This window comes from Euprymna scolopes, chromosome 20 (genome assembly GCF_053919585.1).
Source record: "Euprymna scolopes isolate OS-2025 chromosome 20, ASM5391958v1, whole genome shotgun sequence".
Lineage (NCBI taxonomy): Eukaryota > Metazoa > Mollusca > Cephalopoda > Sepiida > Sepiolidae > Euprymna > Euprymna scolopes.
The window spans coordinates 48,830,645-48,846,562 of record NC_136501.1 but is presented as its reverse complement, the minus strand read 5'-3'; the positions used below and the strand labels follow the sequence as shown (position 1 = coordinate 48,846,562).

Here is a 15,918-nt window from a genome sequence, read left to right as displayed (position 1 = left end):
TTATTTTTTAGGAGATGGGAGGAGAATAAGCCCAATTTACAATAATACAAAAACAAAACAAAACAAAAAGCAATAATTTAAAATCTTATGTTGTAACCAAGTCCACATAAGAACTGATTCAAATCTTTCCTGCCTTCTGTGTAGTCCCTGCATAAATTTTTTAGTCTTTGTTGCAAATCAGCATAGATTTTCTTTGTTTTCTTTTTTGGTGGCTCACCAATTGCGTTTCTTGCTATTACTGTACTCACAGCAGCCTCTTCTTTTTGGATCATTTTTATCAGTTTCCAGATAGATGGATGCCGATGACCAACAAGATGATAAAATTTATTATTCCACCCTTCACACAAGTTGTTGGTTCGCGAACAATTATTAATTGTTGCTTGATGTACATTCCAAAGTTCTGGTGGAAATTTGGGCGGGATACGCCGAAGGTTTACTACTGAAAGTCCTGACTGGTTGTTTTGTCTTCCCCGTGGAATATATGTACCAGAAACATAGGTTTGGTCAAAATACAGTAGTAAAGGAACTGCTTCATCAGGGCATTTTGTCTTGAGCAATTGCATTCCCGCTGGAACATCTTCCACGGGCACAAATGCCAATGAGTCAATCTGTCCACAAAATTGACGAAAGTTTTCACTCTGTTTGTAATTCTTGGTGAGGCCAAGTTCCTGTATTTTTCTCCAAGTACTCTGAGTTAAATGGTAGAAACATCCTTGTGTGCGTGTTTCTGGTCCTAATACATTGTTGATGGCTTGGATTGTCGCCCGTTCAAAGTCTACAATTATTGTTGACGGATCAGGAAAAATATTAATATTATGACAGCGATCTATAATTGCTTGTAGCAGTGTTTCATATGTTTCTTGGGTCTTATTCTGCAGACAAGCAAAAACTGTAGAAACTGCAGTGTTCCCAATTGGAGTTCGTATTACATAAAGCTGCAGAAACCCACGTGGCGCCATTGTATAGTTGCCATCCATCAGCCATGTATCAGCAGAAGCAAGTAACTGTAATGATTCATCAGAACCAAATGCTATGATGCGGTTGGCAGTGTTTGGACCACTGTCAAAGAACAAAAATGGTTTGGGCTCAGGAGCAGAAGTAGTTGTCCACTCTCCAGTAAGATGCAGATCTTCCACTGTGTCTGGAATTTGTGGATACCGTTTTGCTCTTTGGTTACGTAAAGTTCTTTTTATAACATCCTCACTTGGAAGTAGTGCTTTTGCATAGACCGGTAAGTAATCCAAGTTATTGATATAAATCTGGTTAGGTTTATCTTCTGTTTCTGATGCTCTACTCTTCATTTTGTCGAGGCATTTTGCGGGTGCAATTTCTGCATAACTAGGAGCGTGGTTGTGATCATTAGCTGGTACAGGATTAGTCATCTCACAGCTTGTGGTCAAGGTACCTTTACAAAAAGATGTTCTTTTTACAATTCCCCATCTGATAATAGTTGAACGTGCAACCTGTTTGGTATACATATACCCTTGGAAGCAAATTTTCTCTTTTCCTTTGTTAGTCCTTATAATTTCCATGATAGATTTATGATAGTTCTTCCTAGTTTCTTTTGGGGCTGATGTTGTTTCTTCTTGTAGTTCACTTTAAGTAGTGGCGCTGGCAACTTCAGTGAGTCAAAACTTAACTCTGTCATATTTGGTCAGTAAGCTGTTATTTATATTGGAATCAGTTTATAATTTTATGTCAGAAATATACTCAGTGACCGATTGACCCCAGAAATGTCCCCAGAACGGTTTCATACTCAACTGTGAGCATGAAACTGTGAGATGAATTGGTCATAAAACCTTTTCGCACGTATACGCGACAACACGTGTTATATTTCACTTTAGTTTATGTGTCTGTTGAATTTGTTAATAAGGCAATAAAACTATTTTTGGTAATTAACAACATTGATACAGTTTAGCTTTGAGAATTTTGTGTTACTGTTCCCATTCCAGCTTTGGACTACTATTCTCATCTTGAGTATTCCTATTTACTTGCTTCCCCAAGAGGGCAAAGTTAGACACAAGGTCGTTTTTTTTATGTGGGCAATATCCAGCTCTCCTACAAGATGAACTCTGGATCTGAACAAAAATTAAAATTGTCTCAGTCTGAAAGGATTTATTAATTCTTCATTAAACGGGGAGATAATAGGTGGAGTGTAGCATCAGAAGTGATACTACACTTTGTTAACGTATCAGTCGATGCAACATCCGACAGAAATTCTGTGCAGATTCTCGAGTTCAACAGAAACATTCCAGAGTTCAATATTTATTCAATAATAGCAGTTTTGGATAAATAAGAAAAAATGGCAAAGCCCAACTTATCAACGATAAAATACATTCAATGATAAAATAAATTTAGAGTGCACCAAAATTAGTTTTTTCTTTTATCAAAGATAAAAGCCAGTCGAGGATAAGTGTCATCCAGGGAGCTTTTAATTACACTAAACAAAGTGCATCTTTTCTGGATCATTTTTATTTTGTTTTGTTTTAGGGAAAAAAAAACTTATCCCCGTGTGTGTTTTATACTTGATAACTAGCGATTCATTATGAAAAAAGAACCCAAAAATACAACTACAACTTGTCCAGAAAAGATGCATTTTGTTTAGTGTAATTGAAAACTTCCACATTAACCCTTATCCTCGAGTGTGTTTTATCCTTGATAAGTTGCGATTCATTAGTCCTAAGTACCCCATTTTGGGGAGCTAGATAGTCACCAGATTAAAAACCGACATTGTGTCTAACTTTGCCCTCGCGGGGTGCAATTAAATAAGAACCTTTAGATAAACAATGCTTCTAAACTGAGGTAATTGTAATCTTTTGTTCCGATGAAAACTGCCCCTTTTTGGGGGAGGGGGGCTGGATATAAAAAATCGACCTTGTGTCTAACTCTGCCCTTGTTGACGGCAAGAAAATAGGAACGTTTACAAAACCCAAAATGAGGTTAGAATTTGGGACCCCATAGCTTCAGTGGCACCTTTTGGTGCCATTTTTACCTAGTTATTCACTTGTGCCATTTTTACCGGTGCCAATTTTACCGGTGCCATTTTTACCGGTGCCATTTTTACCGGTGCCATTTCTACCGGTGCCATTTTTACCGAGCACCCATCGACGATGGCGATGAGTTGTCAATAAATAGTGCGAGGGTTCAGGGGTTAATACCATGCAAACAGTAATTTTGCGATGGGTTTGAATATCAGATTCGTAGTCAGCGACCCCCCCCACCCAAAAAAACATATTTTATGGTCAGTGTTCTGTTGTAGTTAAAGTAAACAATTTACGAAAATATTAAAAAACAGAAGTAAAATGAGTACTTCAAAATATAGTTATCGAAAACATAACAAAAAAAAAAAAAAAAAATAGAAACAGCATGAAACAAATCGAAGATCCGATTTTTTGCAATTTTTTAAACATCCACAAAATGTTACCTTTTATGTGAATTAATTTTTGGTCATTTATAGAAAAATGGAAAACAAGATTAAAAGTGTTTTTTAATAAATATTTTATAAATCACTTAATTTGTTTTAATCAGCACTAAATGTACAAAATTGACTAATATATATATATATATATTGTAGGCGTCGTGTAAGATTTAAAATTTTAGATATTACTTCAATCGAGATATTTTGAACAAGTAAATACTAAACAAAATATTTGACAAAACGGGACAATATTGATTAAAAAAATTTTTTTTAAATATTTTGCTTGAATTCGCATAAAACCATTTGGGTTTGTATTACTGTACACATAGAATCGAAAAAGTTGTGAAAAAAAAACAAATATATATATATAAAAAACTGGATAAAATACTGTTAAAACTCGCTCAATATATGTTACTGTGACATAGGTTGACATATATTCGGCGGGTTTTTAACAGTATTTTGTCTAGTTTTTTATTTATAACACTTTTTCCCAAACTTACCGTGTTAAAGAGGGAGTGAGGCGCCATCTTGAATTTTCGAATACATCGGTAAACACTGTATGTTTTTCGAACTCAATAAACATGTTACATTGAATAAAAACACGAAAAATATATCCAGTTAGGTAGAAAAGTAACTTATCTTGCCTTTGATAACATTCATTTGTTATATATTTGTTTTTTCACAACTTTTTCGAATCTATGTGTATAGTAATACAAACCCAACCATTTTATTGACATTCTAACAATTTTGACTTACGAAATTACGTAATGCGAATTTTAATTTACTAAATTTTTGTAACAAATTAGCATAATTACTGATGTAAACAAAATAATTAGTCAGTATTTTAACCTACTAAAATGCTTGGCAATGGCAACAAGAATTTATAAGATGTCCTTTCTTTGGAAATTCTAAATATCATATGAAAAATTTAGTGTGTTTTCGGAGTGATGGAGATGGAAAAGAGAGTTCGCTAAGACTTGACCGGTCAATCGGTGGTACCCCAGACTACAAGCGCCAGATTTTATGGTCACCAGAATATTTTTAGTATATTAAAATAATTTATTGCCTGTTTTCGGCCAGGCAAAGGTTTCGGGCGCGGCAAATCAAAAAGGATCCGGATAAAGCTACGCCTGGCAGTCTAGCTGGGAACCAAGTGTGAACTTACCAGTCCCCATAAAACAGATATTTTTTAATGCTTAATTCGTAAGGTTTCTTAGTTTTCTTTTACTTTCTTTGTTTTTCTTTCTTCATAAATTTAGTTAGATTGTTAACGGGGATACTTTTTCATTTCCAAATTTTGATTTTTGCAAAGATCTGCCCGTACTTGTGTTAGGCAGTCCGCACCGCACGGCCATGAGAAAACGTTTGATCCATGTCCAAGTAATCTACATTTAAAATTTCAAGTGTTTAGACCCAAAATTAGCGGAGGAGTTTGGTAGAGTTTTCAATGGTCAAATCGTTGAACTTTGACCCCCTTGACAGCTAAATTTCTGGCCAAAAAATCGATTAAAAAGACTTTCTCAAATCTCAATGCTCCTTATTTCAAATCTCGAGTCTGTAAACCGAAAATTGACAGAGTTATTTTAGTAGGGAAAATGCACACACACACACACACACACACACACACACACACACACACACACACACACACACACACACACACACACACACATATTTTCACTTTTATAGATTATAGATTACATTAGAATTCACCACAAAATTGTAAGGTGTAAGATCACTGTATAAATCCTAGAATTGGAAAGTATTTATTCAGAGATTCTCTTGTTGCTTTGCTTCCTTTTTCATTTCCATGATTACCGATATGACTTGGGATCCACCATAATTTCATTTTGCACTCTTCCTTATTATAAGATAGGTGATCTTGTTTAAGATTTTTGTGATTAAAGAATTATTCATATTTTTGTTTGGGTTTGTATTACTGTACACATAGATTCGAAAAAGTTGTCAAAAAACAAATATATAACAAATAAATGTTATCAAAGGCAAGATAAAAAAATAATAGAATAAAAAAAAAATTGAATCATCAACCATTTCTTTGTGATTATTTTGTCTCTACAGACACCAACTACGTGTGACACATTTAAAGATGGCCGACCAACAACCAGAAAGATTGGATAGGATCACATGTTATTGTGACGTCACAATTGACCTATTTTCTATCTCTTTGGCATTTAGGATTTTGCTGATTATTTAATACCGAATCCAGTAAATTTGGAAAAATATTTTATGCTTGAAATTTCCATGGTGCAATGGTTAGAGTACTTGGAGAAAATCATTTGTAAAATGTAATAGGTCACAGTTTACCTTCGAATAAATATAATAAAAATAATAAAATAATAAATTAATAAAATATAATAAAATAATAATAAATAAATAAAGAAAGAAATATGTAAATAAAGAAATAATATAATAAAATAAATCAATAAAATAATTAAAAAAATAAATAAAATAAAAAACATATTTTGCTCTTGTTATCGAGCACTATCTAACAACCTAGTTGAGTTCATTAGGCCCTACTTTTGAATATCTAAAGCCTAGATTTATATATATATATATATATATATATATATATATATATATATATATATATATATATATATATATATATATATATATATATATATATATAGGTTAATCATTTACTTGAAAGGTACTCAGTTTGTACACACCAGTCGTAATGGATTAAAAACCTTTTCTCATGAATAAATTTTTTTTATAATGAAAAACATTTTTTTATATAAATTTTGAAAAAAATCCAAACTCAATAAACGCCTTTTTATTTGCGCCCCAGAACATATATAGTGTAATATAACAATATCCCAAGTTCTAAATGTCAAGAATATTATATATATATATATATATATATATATATATATATATATATATATATATATATATATATATATATATATATATATAACTACTTCATTTACTAACATAAAATTAATATACGAAAGTATAGATTCATGCGTAAACTTTAAGTATTTACTTCAAAAGTGCTCAATACGTAGGTAGAGCTAGTTAGTAATTTATAAAATATATATGGCGCATAAGCCTGACGAGTCCTATAGTGGAGGAAACGCAGAATATTCAGTGTAGCTTAATCGCCATATATATTTTATAAATTACTATATATATATATATATATATATATATATATATATATATATATATATATATATATATATTGGCATCAAGACATTGCTCAAGCACGTCTGATTAAACACGAAAGAGGTATTCTTTTTCCGATCTTTCCGGATATCTTTTCCATTTGCCGAGCGGTCTTTTTTTTTTTTTGTATAAAATTGGGCCCAAAAGTTGTTGTTCAGCCATATTCTTCTCAAGCGCTTTCTATCAGTGCATTCGATAATCATCAGGAGCGATTGTTGTTGTTATCGTTTTCTTTTCCTTTAAGGCTTGGTGCATTTATATATATATATATATATATATATATATATATATATATATATATATATATATATATATATATATATATACAGTGATGATCATATTTATTGGCACGGTAAAATAAAAGTTAAATTTTGTCTAATAAATTCTAAAAAAGGGATTAAATTAAAGAAAATAACAAAGTATATTATGTATTTTTAACTGGCCTTTCCGATGCAGCAATCGGATTTTAGAAAAAATAAATAACAAAGGAACAACAAACATAATTGCAAAAAACCCTTGTTCAAAATTATTGGCACGATTTATTTAATAATCAATTGTATAGCCTTTGGCCTTGATTACCTTCCTCAGTCGCTTTTCATAGTTTACAACCAAGTTGTTGCACTCTTCAGTAGTAATTTTAGCCCACTCTTCCTGACAATAATCCTCCAATTGAATAAGATTCTTAGGCTTCCTTTGCATTACCCTCAATTTTAATGTTCTCCATAAATTTTCAATTGGATTAAGGTCTGGGCTTTGTGATGGCCACTCCAAAACATTAATATGATTGTCCTCAAGCCATTTCTTAGTCAGTTTAGCCGAATGCTTTGGGTCATTATCTTGCATGAACCACCAACGACGACCAAGTGAGAGCTCTTTAGCAGAGTCTTTCAGGTTTTCATCCAATATTTTAACATAATCTTCCTTTTTTATGCTACCTGTGACCTTAACAAGTCGCCCTGGTCCAGAGGCAGCAAAGGATCCCCAAAACATCAAACTGCCTCCACCGTGCTTCACTGTGGGTATGGTGTTCTTAGGCAGGAAAGCTTCGCCAGATTTTCTGTAAATATAAGACACTTTATTATGGCCAAATAACTCTATTTTCGTTTCGTCAGTCCATAGAACACGTTTCCAGAATGCAACATCTTTATCAATATGACGTTTTGCAAAGGCTAGCCTTGCTTTCAGGTGCATAGGCTTCAATAAGGGAGTCTTTCTCGGACGACATGCTTTTAAACCAGCTCTCTTCAAAACTCTACCAACTGTATGTCGAGATACATTCACTCCAGAGGTGCTCTGTTCATCAACAATCTCCCCAACAGAGATCCTTGGGTTTTGTTTTACTTGTCGAACAATTTTCCGTTCATATCTTGGGGAAAGAATCCTTTTTCTCCCTCTACCCTCTAAACTCATAACGTGGCCTTGTGATTTGAACTTGTTTATTATGGCTCTAACAGTGGATTTGGGAAGGTTTAGCTTCTTTGAAATCTTATCATAACCCTCCCCATTGGTATGGCATGCTACAACAAGCTTCCTGACGTCTTCGCTGTGTTCCTTAGTTTTAACCATGGCGATTGAAAATTATAATTTAGTCACTTATAATAGTTTAAATAAATCGCTATCTAAAAATTATCTGAAAAAAATTATTCACTGAATTAGCGTTAAACAAGCATAATATGGCTATAAAAAAGTTCAAAAAGCACGTAAACCGGAAATTGATTGATATTATACTGATACTAAAAGAAAAACAAAGCCGTGCCAATAATTTTGAACAAGGGTTTTTTGCAATTATGTTTGTTGTTCCTTTGTTATTTATTTTTTCTAAAATCCGATTGCTGCATCGGAAAGGCCAGTTAAAAATACATAATATACTTTGTTATTTTCTTTAATTTAATCCCTTTTTTAGAATTTATTAGACAAAATTTAACTTTTATTTTACCGTGCCAATAAATATGATCATCACTGTATGTATATATATATATATATATATATATATATATATATATATATATATATATATATATATATATATATAAAATATATTTTAGTCATCGACATACAGACCTGTTTCGTTGTATCACAACTCATCAGTGCCGCTAGACTAACACCTCTCCCAAGCCGAGGATCGAACCTAGAACCGTCGTGATGACAGTCGGCAGTCCTACCCACATGACTACGGAATCGGTGGCCGAAATTAACCTATCCGAACGATTATTATAATAAACATTCGTCCGCTACTCGTAGAGGGCTCAAACGTTTGTTTGTAAACAAATCGCGAGCTTCGCATTATTTCAGCTAAATTAAGCAGCGAGTAAGATAATTTACAAGAGTGCTCTACCAAAGAGGGGAGCTTTATAAAATATAAAATATATTTTAGTCATCGACATACAGACCTGTTTCGTTGTATCACAACTCATCAGTGCCGCTAGACTAACACCTCTCCCAAGCCGAGGATCGAACCTAGAACCGTCGTGATGACAGTCGGCAGTCCTACCCACATGACTACGGAATCGGTGGCCGAAATTAACCTATCCGAACGATTATTATAATAAACATTCGTCCGCTACTCGTAGAGGGCTCAAACGTTTGTTTGTAAACAAATCGCGAGCTTCGCATTATTTCAGCTAAATTAAGCAGCGAGTAAGATAATTTACAAGAGTGCTCTACCAAAGAGGGGAGCTTTATAAAATATATTTTAGTCATCGACATACAGACCTGTTTCGTTGTATCACAACTCATCAGTGCCGCTAGACTAACACCTCTCCCAAGCCGAGGATCGAACCTAGAACCGTCGTGATGACAGTCGGCAGTCCTACCCACATGACTACGGAATCGGTGGCCGAAATTAACCTATCCGAACGATTATTATAATAAACATTCGTCCGCTACTCGTAGAGGGCTCAAACGTTTGTTTGTAAACAAATCGCGAGCTTCGCATTATTTCAGCTAAATTAAGCAGCGAGTAAGATAATTTACAAGAGTGCTCTACCAAAGAGGGGAGCTTTATAAAATATATTTTAGTCATCGACATACAGACCTGTTTCGTTGTATCACAACTCATCAGTGCCGCTAGACTAACACCTCTCCCAAGCCGAGGATCGAACCTAGAACCGTCGTGATGACAGTCGGCAGTCCTACCCACATGACTACGGAATCGGTGGCCGAAATTAACCTATCCGAACGATTATTATAATAAACATTCGTCCGCTACTCGTAGAGGGCTCAAACGTTTGTTTGTAAACAAATCGCGAGCTTCGCATTATTTCAGCTAAATTAAGCAGCGAGTAAGATAATTTACAAGAGTGCTCTACCAAAGAGGGGAGCTTTATAAAATATATTTTAGTCATCGACATACAGACCTGTTTCGTTGTATCACAACTCATCAGTGCCGCTAGACTAACACCTCTCCCAAGCCGAGGATCGAACCTAGAACCGTCGTGATGACAGTCGGCAGTCCTACCCACATGACTACGGAATCGGTGGCCGAAATTAACCTATCCGAACGATTATTATAATAAACATTCGTCCGCTACTCGTAGAGGGCTCAAACGTTTGTTTGTAAACAAATCGCGAGCTTCGCATTATTTCAGCTAAATTAAGCAGCGAGTAAGATAATTTACAAGAGTGCTCTACCAAAGAGGGGAGCTTTATAAAATATATTTTAGTCATCGACATACAGACCTGTTTCGTTGTATCACAACTCATCAGTGCCGCTAGACTAACACCTCTCCCAAGCCGAGGATCGAACCTAGAACCGTCGTGATGACAGTCGGCAGTCCTACCCACATGACTACGGAATCGGTGGCCGAAATTAACCTATCCGAACGATTATTATAATAAACATTCGTCCGCTACTCGTAGAGGGCTCAAACGTTTGTTTGTAAACAAATCGCGAGCTTCGCATTATTTCAGCTAAATTAAGCAGCGAGTAAGATAATTTACAAGAGTGCTCTACCAAAGAGGGGAGCTTTATAAAATATATTTTAGTCATCGACATACAGACCTGTTTCGTTGTATCACAACTCATCAGTGCCGCTAGACTAACACCTCTCCCAAGCCGAGGATCGAACCTAGAACCGTCGTGATGACAGTCGGCAGTCCTACCCACATGACTACGGAATCGGTGGCCGAAATTAACCTATCCGAACGATTATTATAATAAACATTCGTCCGCTACTCGTAGAGGGCTCAAACGTTTGTTTGTAAACAAATCGCGAGCTTCGCATTATTTCAGCTAAATTAAGCAGCGAGTAAGATAATTTACAAGAGTGCTCTACCAAAGAGGGGAGCTTTATAAAATATATTTTAGTCATCGACATACAGACCTGTTTCGTTGTATCACAACTCATCAGTGCCGCTAGACTAACACCTCTCCCAAGCCGAGGATCGAACCTAGAACCGTCGTGATGACAGTCGGCAGTCCTACCCACATGACTACGGAATCGGTGGCCGAAATTAACCTATCCGAACGATTATTATAATAAACATTCGTCCGCTACTCGTAGAGGGCTCAAACGTTTGTTTGTAAACAAATCGCGAGCTTCGCATTATTTCAGCTAAATTAAGCAGCGAGTAAGATAATTTACAAGAGTGCTCTACCAAAGAGGGGAGCTTTATAAAATATATTTTAGTCATCGACATACAGACCTGTTTCGTTGTATCACAACTCATCAGTGCCGCTAGACTAACACCTCTCCCAAGCCGAGGATCGAACCTAGAACCGTCGTGATGACAGTCGGCAGTCCTACCCACATGACTACGGAATCGGTGGCCGAAATTAACCTATCCGAACGATTATTATAATAAACATTCGTCCGCTACTCGTAGAGGGCTCAAACGTTTGTTTGTAAACAAATCGCGAGCTTCGCATTATTGGTTATAAAGGTTTGTGCATGATGGTTAGGGGCGAATTATTTTCATTTTTAATTTCGATTTTCTTATTTTATAGTTTATTTATTTAGTTTCTTGTTAGTTATTAAATACTGTTAGCATATTTGTCCTGGTGTTAAGATATCCAGAAAAATCTGGGGAAAATCAACTCCGTTGTGTTCAATCAGACGTACTTGAACACACACACACACACACACACACACACACACACACACACACACACACACACACACATATATATATATATATATATATATATATATATATATATATATATATATATATATACAAAATGACACAGTGTTTACCTGATATACGCAATGGTAAACTTCAATCTAATATAAAATAAAAAAATACCTATATTTATATATGGATAATTAAATCCCAACCAAATAAAAAAGCTCAATACGGAATAGAGAGTAGAGCTTATTATAAGAGAAAGAAATTAAAACTGTAAGTTGAAATTTATAATCAAAATTTATTGTTCGACAGAATACTCCAAAAACAATTTACAAAGTTCTTATTCTGTGGAGTTTCAAAGAATGCTATTCTTGTTATTCTTCTCATCAGAGGACAGAAAGAAATCAGCAAAATATATTTGTAGCAATGCTAGAATTTGCTAGTTATGACATTAAGTGAAATCGAAACTGAAATTTTGATTGTAAATTTCAGCTTACAGTTTTAATTTTCTTTCTCTTATATATATATATATATATATATATATATATATATATATGTGTGTGTGTGTGTGTGTGTGTGTGTGTGTTGATACTTTTTAATACCATACCATATGCTTACTGCGTAAAATAGTGCATGACAGCTTTCAACAACATGTAAAAGGTTGCATTTATTCATACACAGCCACGAAAACATTTATCAGGTTTAATATCCTTTGTTTGTTGTTTTGTTGTTAAAATGACATAATCAAATTGCAAGAAAATTGATCTGCCGTAGACCCTACATTAAATCATTTATGTGATCTGATGTAACCTTACCCTTAACCCCATATCATATCGCATTGCAGCTGGAACTCAAATAAAACATTTAAAACGTCCATGATATAAAAAAAAAAAAAGTAGTTCTAGTAAAAAAAGAGAGAGAATAAGAGAAAGATTCATGTTGTTGTTGGAGCAGAGAATCAGAAAGTAAAAGTCCGTTTGTTGTTTTTACGGTAGTTTTTAAAAATCTCGGAACGGTGCGTTGGTCACGTGAGATTTACGTTAAGATTCACTGGTTGAGCGCTTCCGCTTCTTCTAAGGAACAAAAATCTTAACATGTATTTTTTTTTATTGATCAAAATGTGAAGAATGTCATCATTTTCAACCGAGAATTAGAAATATATGCTGACAATAATATGCTCCCGCCCCTGTGTATTTTTGCTTGTATATGTAACTAGCAGGGGCACCCGGTGTTGCCCGGTTATGTTGAGTAAAAACCAAATGAAAACAACAGTGAAGAGAGGTGTTAAAAAAAAAGAAGTAGTAGTAGTAGTAGGCAGGCAGGCTTGAACCCGTAACACAAAGGAGAAAAAAAGGTTAAAAAAAAAAAACGTGAGGTGTGAACAATAATATTGAAATAATTGTAATGGACAAGGGAATTCAATTATGTGTGTAGAACACAAGTACATTTATATAGATATGTACACGCATATATATATATATATATATATATATATATATATATATATATATATATATATATAATTATTTTTTTTTTTACTATAATAATTAAATACCTACAGACACTAGTGTTTCATCCTTTCGGGATTCTTCAGTGCAGGGTGTCACAATTACTACCAGTCGAACGATTCGAACCCCGCGACACGAGACATCTCTGGCTCGATTAGCGGAGGCCGTATCCATTCGGCTACCATTAATCGTGTGAAATAGCGTTGAATTTTAAACATTTTAATTTAAATGTTCATTACGTCAGACAGACAGTGATCAAATCGTTATACGACGATCTACGCATAAGAGCTAAATTGACCGACTTTTATTCAACAGAAAGTGCTCAACGATAAGAAACGTATTTCTTAAAGGGGCTGTCATAATTATTTTTTTTTACTATAATAATTAAATACCTTCAGACACTAGTGTTTCATCCTTTCGGGATTCTTCAGTGCAGGGTGTCACAATTACTACCAGTCGAACGATTCGAACCCCGCGACACGAGACACGAGACATCTCTGGCTCGATTAGCGGAGGCCGTATCCATTCGGCTACCATTAATCGTGTGAAATAGCGTTGAATTTTAAACATTTTAATTTAAATGTTCATTACGTCAGACAGACAGTGATCAAATCGTTATACGACGATCTACGCATAAGAGCTAAATTGACCGACTTTTATTCAACAGAAAGTGCTCAACGATAAGAAACGTATTTCTTAAAGGGGCTGTCATAATTATTTTTTTTTTTTACTATAATAATTAAATACCTACAGACACTAGTGTTTCATCCTTTCGGGATTCTTCAGTGCAGGGTGTCACAATATATATATATATATTTGTATATACTAAAACTTTTAACTTTCTTGAAGTTTTACATTTGGATTTTACCGTCACTGGATTTTTTATCTTCCACCAGACTATCCATTCATGTGTAATCACCTTTTTCTTCACCATATTCCCTGTGCTTCACTTTTTTTGTTGTTTTCAAGTAAGATCTTTGACTTACTTGTTGTTTCGTCAAATACTTCTGCATGCAAAATCCGATCCTATCCATTTATCTAGTGTTTTCTTTTCAGATTAAATATGTTTTTAACTCATTTCAAAGTGTTTTTTGTTTATTTTATTAACTGTTTGCTCATATTATAAGATCTATTTCCTATTTGGTTTCACCGAGCTTTTACATCTGGCTGAGATAATTTTATAAATATTAATTCTTTAATATTTATAATATACTTTAATTTTACCATCTTGGATCATTTTGGTAAATTTAATTGCAATTTTTATTTTATATATATATATATATATATATATATATATATATATATATATATATATTATCGCTTATACCCTAATGTTATTCAAATTTTTAAAAAATTCTTTATGTTGTCAATTTAAACGCTTGCATGTATGTTTTGTCGTAAATTCCTGTAAATTATTACTATTATTTCTGGCAGAAGAATAAGTATTCAAGTCAGGTAACTCTTGTCAAAATATCAAATTTGTTGTTTATGTGTGTGTTTTACTGAGTTTTTAATAAAAATCTATTATTCCTTTCTTTCGATTTCTCCTTACACTCTACAGTCTGAATCAGGATCGAAATTTACGCCAATGGTTTTAGTGTCCCGATATGAATTCAACAGATAATAATCGAATCTACGAGCCGTCTGATTTCAAGTAGTTCAACAGGAAATGTCCTTTATTATTATTATTATTATTATTATTATTATTATTATTATTATTATTGCTGTTGTTTCTTTTCAAACACTTGTACACTTCTTCCAATTATGGGATTTCGTTGGATTTTACTTGTGTAAATGGAAATTCTTTTAACTTTCTTGAAGTTTTACATTTGGATTTTACCGTCACTGGACTTTTTATCTTCCAGCAGACAATCCATTCATGTGTAATCACCTTTTTCTTTACCATATTCCCTCTGCTTAACTTATTTTGTTTTCAAGTAAGATCTTTGACTTACTTGTTGTTTCATCAAATACTTCGGCATGCAAAATCCGATCCCGCATTTTGCTAATTCCTACCCTCTGATGAGAAGGAGAGTATTTCTTCGAAACTCCGCGGATTAAGAACTATCCATTTATCTAGTGTTTCCTTTTCAGATTAAATATGTTTTTAACTCATTTCAAAGTATTTTTTAACATATTTTATTAACTGTTTGCTCATATATATATATATATATATATATATATATATATATATATATATATATATATATATATATATATAATTTATAATTTAAGACAGATATACGGCATAATCACGTTGACACACCTGTTCCCGTCAGATCACCGAAGTTAAGCAACGTTGAGCCTAGTGATTACTAAAATGGGTGACCAATTTGGGAAGTCCAGGTGCTGTATGTAGGAGGACGTCGATACCTCCCTGAAAAAAGTTGCAAAAATCTAACGTCGTCATCTCCCCTAACGGGGATATACATGCGATTGGGGACCACTTGTGAATTTCATACTCCCATGAAACTTCCTCCTTCGGGGGCAGCCGGTTAAACCCTGAATAGGGTTGGTGCTAACTGCACACACACAATTTAAGACATAATAATATAAATATAGGTAAATTTGTTCGACAATTCAATAAAGAAAATAAATAGAGATTATAATGTTATAAAAGCTCTTTATACCATGGCATTTCGAAGCTTAATGCATCTCGTCAGAAGAGGAGAAAGGAGATTAGTTGCAGATAAATATATTTGCAACGTTTAGCATAAGTTACATTAGCTTACA

General features: G+C 33.9%; 1 pseudogene; it reads left to right on the top strand.

Annotated features, from left to right (window-relative positions):
* The first annotated feature begins 15,424 nt into the window (after window positions 1–15,424).
* LOC145241919 (5S ribosomal RNA) lies at window positions 15,425–15,543 on the top strand (annotated as a pseudogene).
* The last annotated feature ends 375 nt before the right edge of the window (window positions 15,544–15,918 follow it).